A 12,769-nucleotide genomic window follows, 5' to 3' on the forward strand; every position below is an offset into this window, starting at 1 on the left:
TGGAAAAGGATGACATTATATTGGCTGAAAGCGTTTGAAAAACCTGTGCACCTCTTGGTTTATGAGAACGTGCTGGCCTACAGAATGACAGAAATATATTCATTGGCACAATTTTTAGATGTTAATGTAACGTTTGAAACCTTGTACTGCACCTCAAGCAATTTTGTTGAAGGAAGAAAGCGAAAACACGCAAAATGGCTGTCAGAAGTTAGTTTTCTTGAACTATATGATAACAATATGAGGAAAGCTGTAAACAAAATTATTCTATCAACGATGGAAATTGTAAATTTAACGGCGTTGAAAAGCTATATTTTACCAGAAATTCAAAGTTAAGCAGTCTCAATTCAATAAATTTATGTCTACATACTAATCAATCGATTTAATAATTTTGTTTGAATAAAAAAATACAAACATGTATTAATTTTACTTCCTTAATATGCTGCAGTAAAAGTATTGCAATTGAATGAATGTAGTGAAATTTGTCTATCAAATGAATGATTTAAGATTTTACATGATTGGATTGCGATAATTCAGAAACATTGCATCCGAAAATTATACATTTAATTAAGATAATACATAATACATACCAGTATTTTAAATAATAATAATGTTAAAATAGAGAAACAGGATCAATGACATTTGTTTTGTTTACATGCACGAAAGATGTGCAATGTTGCAAAACATGCGTCCTTCAGTACTGTAATTTATTTTCAAAGTTCGTGTACGATGGTGAAGAACGGTGGAAATATATACGTCCTTAAATATCTTATATAAGAGAGCTTAATGGATTTATATAGGGGGAAATAATTTTATGCAGCAAAATAAACAGAATCACGATCTGCATAGACACTGTGACTGCATTACACTACATGGTATGTTTTCAATGTAATAAAATCTAGATAACAATACGAGACTGGGACAGTTACAATTTCCTCTCTTCTTTTGAAAGTCATACACTTACGAAACAGTAAAAGAAGATGTGACAATGCAACGAGCATGACGTAAACATACCTATTTGTGGGAAATATTCGTTGGATACTCGTCAAAAGCAGTGCACATGTTGTAATTAATTTGATACTAGTTCAAAGGATAGTTGCAGGAAGACTAACGATCGCGGATGATTCAACAGAAGAACATAAACGAATGTAATCTTTTGAAAAACTGGTCACTAAGGGCTTTTTGTAATCAAGTTATTATAAAATATTATCTATAAGGTCAGAGCATGAGTCTAATTTGTTAATTTCAAACATATGTGTGTACTATGATGAAAGAGAAAATTGTTTATATATATTGCAATATTAAATGTGGGTGTTTTATATCTTTACTCATATGTTTGAATACACATGCGGTATTTCGGAAATAAGATGCCTACACTTTTGTACTACACTCAAATATTATGTAAAAGGGAATTAATATGAAAATGACAATTTAAGCAATAATTTTAAGTATGATAACTCAGATTTAAATTCGAAGTTCACTATGTGGGATTGGTAGTCGTTCATATAACTTACAAGTTCAAGGAAGAGAAATTGTTACCTTGATGAAATAGATATATGTACCGTTACATTGTTTCTTGAATGGCAATTAACTTTTCAACTGAATTGATATTTCATCAAATCCAGACTATTCCAAGTGCCATGATATAAACATGTTCAGAATGTGTAACTTTAATTGAATTTAACAGTAAAAATGCATTCATATTTTATCTCTTAATTTTAAACTATACAAAGTGCCAAGGCATAAATAACAAACTTACCTCTCTGGTCATGTTGTAGCCTGTTTCTATATATATTGTGAAAGAACAATGTCCTGAAGATTAGATAAATTGGGCCTACTAAACAAAAGCTCTAAATTTTAAAATAAAGAAAATTAACTTACTTTGTATATTTGCAGTGTGTTAAGATTCAAAATGCTATACAGTCAAACCTGTGTTAAAAACCACCTCCGAACAGAGACCAGCTGGCTTTAAAGACCGCATGTTTTGAATCCCATTTTAACAACTACAGTGTGTTCTTACCTGTGAATAAAGACCACCTCCTAAAATAACAACATTTTGGCAATCCAAAAAGTGTCCTTATAGACAGATTTGACTGTATTACTAACAAAAAGCCAAACAATGAAAGCAATATGTATAGAAACAGACTGTAGCATGACCGGACATGTGAATCCATTTTCTAGGCAATTTTTGCTTTTTCTGCCTTCCTGGATAACACTATAAAAATTTCAAAATGAATTTGGGTCATCAACATTGCATAAAATTAATTTATGATCATATTTCCCAACTTGAGTTGTGGGAAGTTCGCAGCACAGTGTAAGTCGCAGGCAGGTTTGACTACAACGCCAGCGGTCCAGGTTCCATTTCCAGTCGCGGCTGACATCTCGAATAGTGGTCACTGCTGGATGATTTGCTTAAATTATTATCTTTTTAAGCAGCATTGGTCTTGATTGAATGGTGGGAAGGAAAATATTTCGCCTCCCGTTGGCGCGGCTTGAAATATGTAGTTCCACCCGAAATTCGAACCAACTTGTTCACACGAAAGCTAATTTCATCTATGACCATTTTTCTGTTCATTTAGCCATGAACTCATTGTTTGCTGCATGTTTGCCTGTTATTTGCGGCATGATCGCAACAAATGATCATAGTAAATTATCATGTTTCTGTAACGGTACTGAATGTAAATCTTTGAAATAACTTTATTACAAAAACCTTAGTTCGTTACTGCTTGTAACTATATGAAAAACTCGGAGAACAATGCAAAAATGAAAGTAAAAATTTATGCGGCATATTTGATGCTTGGGATCGAAGTTTGTAATATTACCTCTGTTACCTATCATATGCAATAAACAGTAATATCATTAATGTCAAAACCATCTAATCTACAAAAAGTTTTCTGTTCATTTGATGTTTTAAATGATCACTTGATGGCCATTTCGGTAGTTAGTTATGGTATTCTCTCTTCAAGAACCATCTTCAATTCATAAAAGGGTTGATATAACAGTAGCTTGATCTAGGATGTTGTATTCCGCTTAAGTGGATTTTGCAAGATCAGATTTGACGAGGTGCGCAAGCGTAGACGAGTATTTGAAGTAAAGTTTAACACCAGAGTTTTCTTCTAGGTTCTTTGTTGTTTTCAATCACTTGCCTGGTTGTTCCTTTACGCCTTTAAACAGTAAAAACATATTTTTATAGATTAATGTTAACATATTATAAGAAGCTAACTAATACTCCAAGGACACGCTGCATTTGTGGTAAGTGTGTGGGGAAACACAAGCAATTGAGACATTAGCATTCCTGTAAACAAAGAAACCCCGAATAGTCTGTTTCACAGTATATATTAATTTGTAAACGTTTTGTTGTTAATATTTAATTTTGCTTTTGAGTTTATTCATGCACAATAACTTCCGTTATTTTGATAAAAATGCTCCTATAAGTTGCATATTGTCATATAATTAATCTTTATAAGAGTGCAAAACTGAAACAATATAAATAAATCATATATTTCAGAAAAAGACAAAAATATCAATCGTGATTTTAAAAAGCTACCAATCCATTCCTTTTTGTCAAATTTACCGTAAAATGTGTATAATATAATAAGCATTTTTCAATACAAAACCATAAAGTCAGTACTATTTCCAGTTTTGTGACATTATCCTCGATCGAATATGTCATTTTCCAGAAACAACATCAGTTCACTCAATTAAAAGGGTGGTAATTAGTACATGGAAATAAACTGTGCATATTTCTCGAATAACGGTGATTAATGTGTTATTATATTGGATAGTTTTGAGTACCCTGGCGCCTACGTATTTAGATTTAAATGTTCGTGGTCACGAAAGAATAACTGGTCGGTATCTTTCATAGAAAATACAAACTTTATTAAATCGTACATGTTGTAACAGCAGTTAATTAATCGATCTCATTACTCATTACAAAATTGAGCAATTAACCTAATAATTAATTGCACATTCTAACATGACTGGATTTGGTTGTGAGAGTGATATAATAACACGCATCAGAACGACAAACATTGATTTCATTATTCAAAAGCAAATCACTGAAGAAATATATTACTTCGATTCTAACACGTTACAAAGTATAAGTGCATCCTTGACGACATCCATCAAATATTTGCTTGATTCCTGTTGGTTTCTTTTCCAGTGCGAATGTATGCCGTCTAACGCTTTAACGTAATAATTTTGATATGGGCGACAGCAATTTTTCTTGTGAAAATGAAGCTTCCCTTCCAGAAATAGTTGATAACTTGCGTGATTACGAACTTTCTTCTTGAGCTAAAATGAATAAGTACAAAACTACTGGTATTTTTATTGGAATGTCAAAAGAAAATAATCCAAAATTTAAAGATATTTCAAGGACGAAAAATTGTTTTAAAACTCTTGGTGTTTGTCATGGCTACAACAAAGACACAAATAAAATTTGAATAAAAGAAATAAACAAAATAAAAAATCGTCTTCAAGTATGGAAAGCTAGATTTGTAACATAAAAGGAAGCACCTATCCAAATGAGGAACATGTACAATACTAAAATCAAAATCATCCGTCTTATCATGCATGTTGGTAGGTATTGTACTTTTTATAAATAGAGAGATGCAAATCTAAAAATGAAAACGCAGTGTACAAATTGTTTATTTAGTATAAATGGAAAAAACGGAGATTAGTATTTTCCACTTATTGAGCAAAATAGCAGTATCTATTATATAATCCAAATATGGTGATGTGATATTAAATGCAGATATAATGTATGTCTGTTTATTTGGAGAAAGGCTCAACATATACTACTCAAAATTTGACAAGGGTCACTGTTTTATCCGATGATAGCGTTATTAAGATGTGCATGGATATAAATTTAAGCCAAAAAACGTTTATAGTGTTGGCCTTATTTCCATATAAGGGAATTATTGGTTTGTACACATATGGCGACACACGAAGCGCGGGGATTTCGTAATCTTCGAAAATCAAGATTTTGACGGCATGTATTCTAAGTGTACATGTCTGAATTCCCATGTTCTTGTTAAAACTTTGCAATTCAGCGTTTGTGTGAGCATTCAATATAGTGAATCAAAACCTAAGAAGGCGGTTTACACCTAACAAGATGAATAATGCGGTCAGTATTTTGCAGACAGGCGTGTCCCAGAGGCAGGTTGCCCGCACATTGAATGTGGCCCACAGCGTTGTTCAACGCATGTGGAATCGTTTCCATATCGAAGGAAATGTAGCACATTTTCATTGTGGCGGCCGTTCTAAGTGCGCAACACATGCACAATGCCGATATACTGTTGTTCAGGCCCGACGCAATCGTCACAAATTTCCGCCTACTTACGAATTTTTAAATTTTCCCGCTTAGATGACTTTACACTCACGTTCTAGTTCAATAATTCAACTAATGATGATTAATTTACTAATAAACAATACAAAAAACTAGAGAATAACAGGTTACTGTCTTTTGAGAAAGGGTTTCTCAGACTCGGCTAGATATGGTCCTGGAAGGAGCGAGGCTTGCCATTTATCATGCCATAAATTTATTAACAACTTTATCCTATCATTATGAGAAATAAAGAGCAAAAAGTAGGCCTAGGGGTGGACTAAATTTTGCTGTTTTGCCGGACTTCTTTTTGTATTTTATTTTTCCTTCAAAATGACGCCATCCTGTTTTTTAGAATAACTGCTAAAAAGACATATTTACGAGATTATTTTTATAAACGCGCTCTTAATAGGTACGTAAGACCGTGTCACTAATGTATAGTGTATGCCTACCATATTTGCAATTACCACAAGAAAGTTTTTATTACGGAAACGCTCATAGAAAACGGAAAATGACTCATGCAAAGCGTTCTTCAGGATTGTAGCTCACTGCTAATACATAGTGAAATATTGCATCTAGAATGGACTGTTATGGAATAAAATCAACGGTAGATGAAACGGTACTGCCTATTTTTTCTCCCAAGCGGCGTTATGACTGTGTATTTAAGTCACTTCAAACGTTTGCTTGGTGAGAATGGGTATCCGTCTAGCAACTGAACTTCGGATAAAATTTCACTTGGCAACAAATTGAAATTATTCTTTCGTGTTCAGCAGAACAGAGATGTCGGTTACGAAACACAAGGTTAGCATTTGTTTTTTTTCCGCTTTTTTTATATTTTGGGATTTTAAAGACCTACTTCAGTGTCATATGAGGGCGTAATAATGTTTAAATGCAAAATGGACACAATCTGATGTCCTTGGATTTAATCATAGGTTTAAACAGTGCAAAGTGTTCTCAAGCCACTGTCCTGAGAAAACCTGCTTTTCTCAGACAGGCTTTATCAGGCAGTTGTTATAGTAATGGCATGATAAAACTTAATATATCATAAACTGTTTAGTATGTAATTCAAAACAATATTTACAGTCTTGACTACTATGCTTACATGCATAATATCACAGAATAGTTCTATAACTATCTGGATATTCCCAGTTATGGCCCTTCAGTTACTACGAAAAATGGCAGTACCTTAGCCAAAATTTTGTCAGCTCATTATCTGGATATTCCCAGCTATGGCCCTTCAGTTACTACGAAAAATGACAGTACCTTAGTCAAAATTTTTGTCAGCTCATTATCTTTGCTACTCTAAACATCGCCCTAAATCTCTTGCCCTTGAATTAATCAAAATTTTAAAAATGTTACATCTGTCTCAGAATTCTGAATAAGGGGTTTATTTTGGCGGTTTGGTTCTGTTGTTTATTTTCGTATCAAATATCAGGTATCACTATATAAATCTAAACTTGATAGTCCTTTAAATAGAGATGTGTTATAAACATTAAATAAATTTCGTAGAAGCAAGATTTGAGTTGCATTTATACAGTGTTTGAGTGAAAAATATGTACTGTAGAAGTTTGAACACTTTATCTCCTGCTTCAGAATAGGACGGAAAAGGGAAAACTTTTGACAAATGGAAATTATTATTTATAAATATATCGATCGTTTCTAAATTTGCGATGATAATTTGCTATGATTTCTTTCATAGTCGGAAACATCAATGTTTAAATACAGCTTGGATACCAGTAATGAATACTTACCCAATATGAAGGAATCAAATGCGTTGTACTAAGAAAGGACATGCTTAATCAATATCATACTGAAAAGTTGAATCTTATACGCTTGTTGCTGTTAAAACACGCTTACGCTAAATGACGTCATGTGCACATGCGATGACGTTAATATTTTTGATGCAACCAAGAAAGAGCGCTATTACATTTTATCTACTGACTTAGATTAAGGGCATATTACACTCGAAACAATATATAGCAAAATCGTCTTTTACTAAAATTAATACACTCATAATCACTCATACGTCGCGAGAATAATTCACTTGGGCTACGATCTCGTGAAATTAGAGACTATAACCAATCTAATCGCTGAAATAAACAGATACTTGAAAAGAAACTGTATAAGAAAGTCAAAATTAATTACGCCAAATATGTTAAACCCAATTATCAAAAAAAAAAAATCAAAACTAAAGCAATCCCCATACGCCAACCAAGTATTGAAATATACCTCCTATTTAAAATTAGCTATTCAGGAATGTCTAACACAGTTCCTGACATTAGCCTTTCGAGAATATATCTGATCCAGAACCGGAGGTTATTCGTTTGAGACTGTCCATATGGGAAAATAAGACCCATCGTGAAAATCACCACAAAAGCCGATAATACATTTGGCCAGGTAAATCGGCTGTCGAGACTGTTCGCTAGTTTTCGGCTTATTCCGTATTTCAGGCCGATGTCTAACCCTTCTTCGCCAATGTACCGTTACATTAATACTTTTGATCATATGGATTTATGGATATTGTTAAGTCTAATTTACAGTGATTGCAAAGATAGATTAGAAAATAGAAACCTAAATGGCTGTTGGTGGTTTAATCAGAATACCGTTATAACGGTATTCTCAACAAACTCATCATTATAAAACCAAACAATGACTTGCCAAAAGTAATTTCTACTTTCTTACAATCAGATGGAAACTCGCTTTTATAATACTTTCTTTGATGTTCATGATTATAAAATGAAGATTTTAAGTAGTTTTTTATGTAATCAAATAACTTCACGTTTATTATTATGTCGTGAGCTTAGAATCTTATGCCAGCTCGAAGATCGAAATTCAACTTCATAACTTATCGAATTTTGATCCTAAGCTACACCTGAAGATCGAAAAACGTCAAATTGCAAAATAGCTTTTAATTTCGGGCCAGCTCAATGAACAAAATTTATAATATTCCAAAAGCCAAATTTCGATCTCGTATTGAATGAACAGCCTGTTCCAAGATTGATATTGAAATGAAAAAGTCAAATATCGAGCAAGCAATCAGTGTCGAACCATCTCGAAAGTCGTACTTCAAAATTTTGAAAGCTGAATTTCAGTATAATACTGAAACTGCGATCTGCTCAAGATTCAAAGATTAAAAATCGTGCAAGATCGGATATATCGAAATTCAAGTTTTTTATGCCCCCGGTATCTACTGATGCGGGAGGCATATTGTGATTGTCCTGTCCGTCCGTTCGTTCGTCCGTCCGTCCATCCGTACGAGGTTAACCAAATGGGACCGTTTCGTCTAGCATCAATACCCCTTACTAGAATGACTTTACACTAATGCAGATATAACCTGTGACCATTCCTCATCTTCAGACATCACCTGACCTCAGTTTGACCTTGACCTTGAACTTGACCTCGTTTTGGACTTAGGTTGCTTTGTATCGACAAGGATGCTACCGGGGGCATCTAGCGTTTATTGAACACAGCTCCTTGTTAAAAATCTAAATAGATTATTCTCGGTATTATATTTCAAGCACGCTCGAATTTTCAAAGCAATCGAATTTAAAACTGGTATTGAATGTGAAACTATCTTTTAAACAGACAGCTTCCGGGAAAACCCAGGACTGGTGTCATATGAGAAGTCATGGTCGTGACCCCTTTCACGGATGCTCGAACCCACGACCCCTGGGTTGAACGGCCGACACATTATTCACTGGACGACCGCACCCCTCAAAATATTTGAATTTCGGTCATCCTGCTGGATCTAATTTCAATTCTGCCTCGAAATTCGACGAATTCTTTTTATTTTAATTTTGATTTCCGAGTCTGTGCGAAATTCAATGTAAGCAAAATTCAACATCATCCTTTCAAAATTTGAATTTTGATTTTCTACTTCTAACTTGCCCAAAATATGCCGCCTAAAATTTCAACGTTTCTTTTTTAAATTTTGAACTTCAATCCTCAAGCTGTTTAAAATTGACTATTGGCTGTAAACAAATATTATGGAGAGTCGAATAATTTATAAATCCGTACATGTGTGCTGTTTAGCGGGTGAGAAGATATCAGTCTTTACCGTTAAGAGCTTAAATTCCGTAAGAACTGACGGAAACATACGAGAATGTTCGAGTCTTTCCGATAAGGAAAAAAAACCTATACTTATCTGCAAAATGCTTAAAAAAGACCATTTTTTTCTTCACCTAGAAAACTGAAATTAGTATGAAACAATAGCTAAATGAATATAGATTACTAAGTCGTTTGCAAAGGTCTTTAAGCACACATAAGAATCTATTTATTCTTTGTTAAACAGAAGAAATTTCAGTAAATTATCCATATTTTACTATATTTCTAATTGTAGATAGACAGACATAAAGTATACGCAAAAAAGACCATTTTCTTTTAAATTCATTTTTAAAATAAAATATTCATAAGAAAGACAATGCATTGAATATTATCACATCGTTTGCAAAGCTAAAATACCTATAATACTTTTTCCATGAATTTAAATAAAGTAAAGGGCTCCTTCTTTGCGCTATATAAAATATTTTCACTCGTGTGAAAAATCGATGGGTCTAATTTTCCCATATGCTATCCCAAACAGTCTGGTTAGTTATTCAGATCATGCGTGTTAGTCATTTTGGAACGTCTAACCCAGACAGGTGGGTTAGTCATCCCAGAACGTCTAACTCAAACAGAAGGATTAGTCATTCCAGATTGTCTAATTCAGACAGGCGGGTTAGTCATTCCTGAACGTCTATCTTAGTCATTCCTGAACGTCTAACTCAGACAGGCGGGTTAGTCATTCCAGAACGTCTAACTTAGACAGGCGATTTAGTCATTCCGGAACATTTAACTTAGTCATTCCTGAACGTCTAACTCAAAACAGAAGGATTAGTCATTCCAGAACGTCTAACTTAGTCATTCCCGAACGTCTAACAACATGCAACGACGGATGCCCCATTAGCGATGCTCACTCCTGTGATTAAGACAGACAGAGTTATCTAAATTACCAGATGCGGAGAAGTGGTAAGTAAAGGACGACTGGGTATATCCTTAGAGCAATACTGATCCATGAAATTGAACTGTAAACACTAAGCAGTTGGTTTGATTCCAGTCAGCCCTCGACACTATAGGCAATAGGAAAGCAGTTTTACCACGGAATCATTGTTGTTATTACGGAAGATAGGGGAGACATTTCTGTTCTCTTTATTAGTGTAATTATATAAGAAATACCACTTATAGGCTGTTCAAAACAAAACGCCTGAAGTCTAGATTTAATAATAAGTCCAGACATAAATAATATGCTGTTTTTATGATTTAATATCTTGATCAAACCCATAAAAGTATTTGTTTTAAGTAATGGCAGATAATTATTGTTGAAGATTGATTGATTTAAATTTTATGTCATATGCTATTAAAATTATAATGGTCCGCCTTGGTAGAGCGTCCGCTTTGAGTGCGGGAGGTCGTGGGTTCAAAACCCGGCCGCGTCATACCAAAGACGTGAAAAATGGTAGTAGCTTCCTCGCTTGGCGCTCAGCATGAAGAGGATAGTGCTAGGACTGGTCAGCCCGGTGTCAGTATAGTGTGACTGGATTGGGTATCATGCCACGTGTCTACGGCGTGATATTCCAGTGAGGCAGCACTATAAAGTTGGGCATTTTGGTCACTGCTACAAGTAGACACCGTCGTTTATATAATTAAAGAATTGTTGAGAAAGACGTAAAATCCGAACACACACACAAATTAAAATGTGGCATTTTATTAAATCATAACGGTATAACTGCTAGGGGGCGTGGGCAGTGTTTCATTTTCCATTACTGCTCATGAACAGACTCAAACAAAATGAGTCTGCAATGTTTGAATTGTTCTCGGTGTTTCCGAGAGATCTGCTTTCTGCATTATATTCATATATCTAAAAAAGTATAGTGATTGAAGAAACAAAATATACAACAATTTTGAATGTATTTAAGTTATATAAAGAAATTAACTATTATGATATTTTGTATAAAAAGCTACACACCTGATTGAAACAAAACATGCCAGATTTGTGTTTTGAGTCATGCAAAACATATTCTTATGTACATGCTACAAAATCGTGTAATGTATTATGATAAATCAAACCTTTATGCTAAAATATTTAGAACAATTAAACATTACAAACTGATAGACCATAAAAAAATTCAATTTCTATCAAATTTGACGCAGCTGAAATCTTGAATAACCGAGCAATGGAATGATTGGTGAGAATGATCTTAACCTTTATTAGCAAAATGAGGTTATATTTGATGAACTTATCTGTAAAGAAAGACAGTTCCGAAATAGCATAACAATGATTTATATACGAAAACGTCAAACATGTCATTTCATTTATCAATGAAATAAGTTGCCTGACTCAAATGTTAGATTGTGATATCTTAAAAATGCAGCATGAAACGTGTGGCTAGTTCTTTATTGATAATTGCAGACAAGTTGTTTCTGTAAAAAATATTTTTATATATAGTCACCACAATATATACATAATTACATATCTAGCTACACACGACCGAAACAATACCAATTACTTTTATTAATTTCTCAAAAATATCATTTGCTGTATATGATTAAGTTGTAGAGTTTGCAACATCAACAATAAAAAAGAGAATTTTCCATAATATAAAAAAATGGGATTTTTCTTCTGTTTTTGTTTAGTCGTTTTTAGTTTTGCCGTTTCAAGTTTCGATCCACTTACAGTGTTTTAACTGTCAAAGTAATATGTATATATTTATAAAAACATAAATAAACTTATTATTGTTTGCCTTTAAATATATCTTTTTTACTGTTATTTTAAACATGTACCATTTTATTTTACTAAACATGAAAGCTATTTCTCTTTCTATACCGATCAATTTTTGTTCAAATATTACAGAAAGGATTCAAACCATTGAGAATTCTTTTTTTTTCACTGGAAATATATAATACTTCAAGTAATAAATGATAATGTTTAAAGCACTATTTTCCACTTTATTTTGCGAAATAATAATAATAATAAAAATACTAATAAAATAACAAAAACTTATACTTTCTATACCTAACTTTATTTCAACATTATTTTGTTTAAGGAATGAAATTAAGTTTCCCAGAATAAAAGCTTTAAGCTACTAGGTTGTATATTACAAAAACACAAATGTCTGTATGGAATTTACCCATTTTAAAAATTCTTGTATTTGTTGGCAAAATTCTCTTTATGTATTTATATTGAAACTTTCTGATTTTGTAAGGTTGAGTACATACTGTTTTTCATTCAATTTGCCTTTTTTTAAAAAAAAATTTTCCCACTTTCCTTCAGGCTTTATTGTTATTGTAATTTTTCTTGTATAATTTTAATTTGCCTCTCATGCAGGTATTTATTTGGCGTTTTTAATAAACACAGTTTTCTTTAAGATTTTCCCTTGGAGAGTTCATATCATCGGTTTAAAGTTGTTCCCT

This window comes from Mercenaria mercenaria, chromosome 10, assembly GCF_021730395.1.
Source record: "Mercenaria mercenaria strain notata chromosome 10, MADL_Memer_1, whole genome shotgun sequence".
NCBI lineage: Eukaryota > Metazoa > Mollusca > Bivalvia > Venerida > Veneridae > Mercenaria > Mercenaria mercenaria.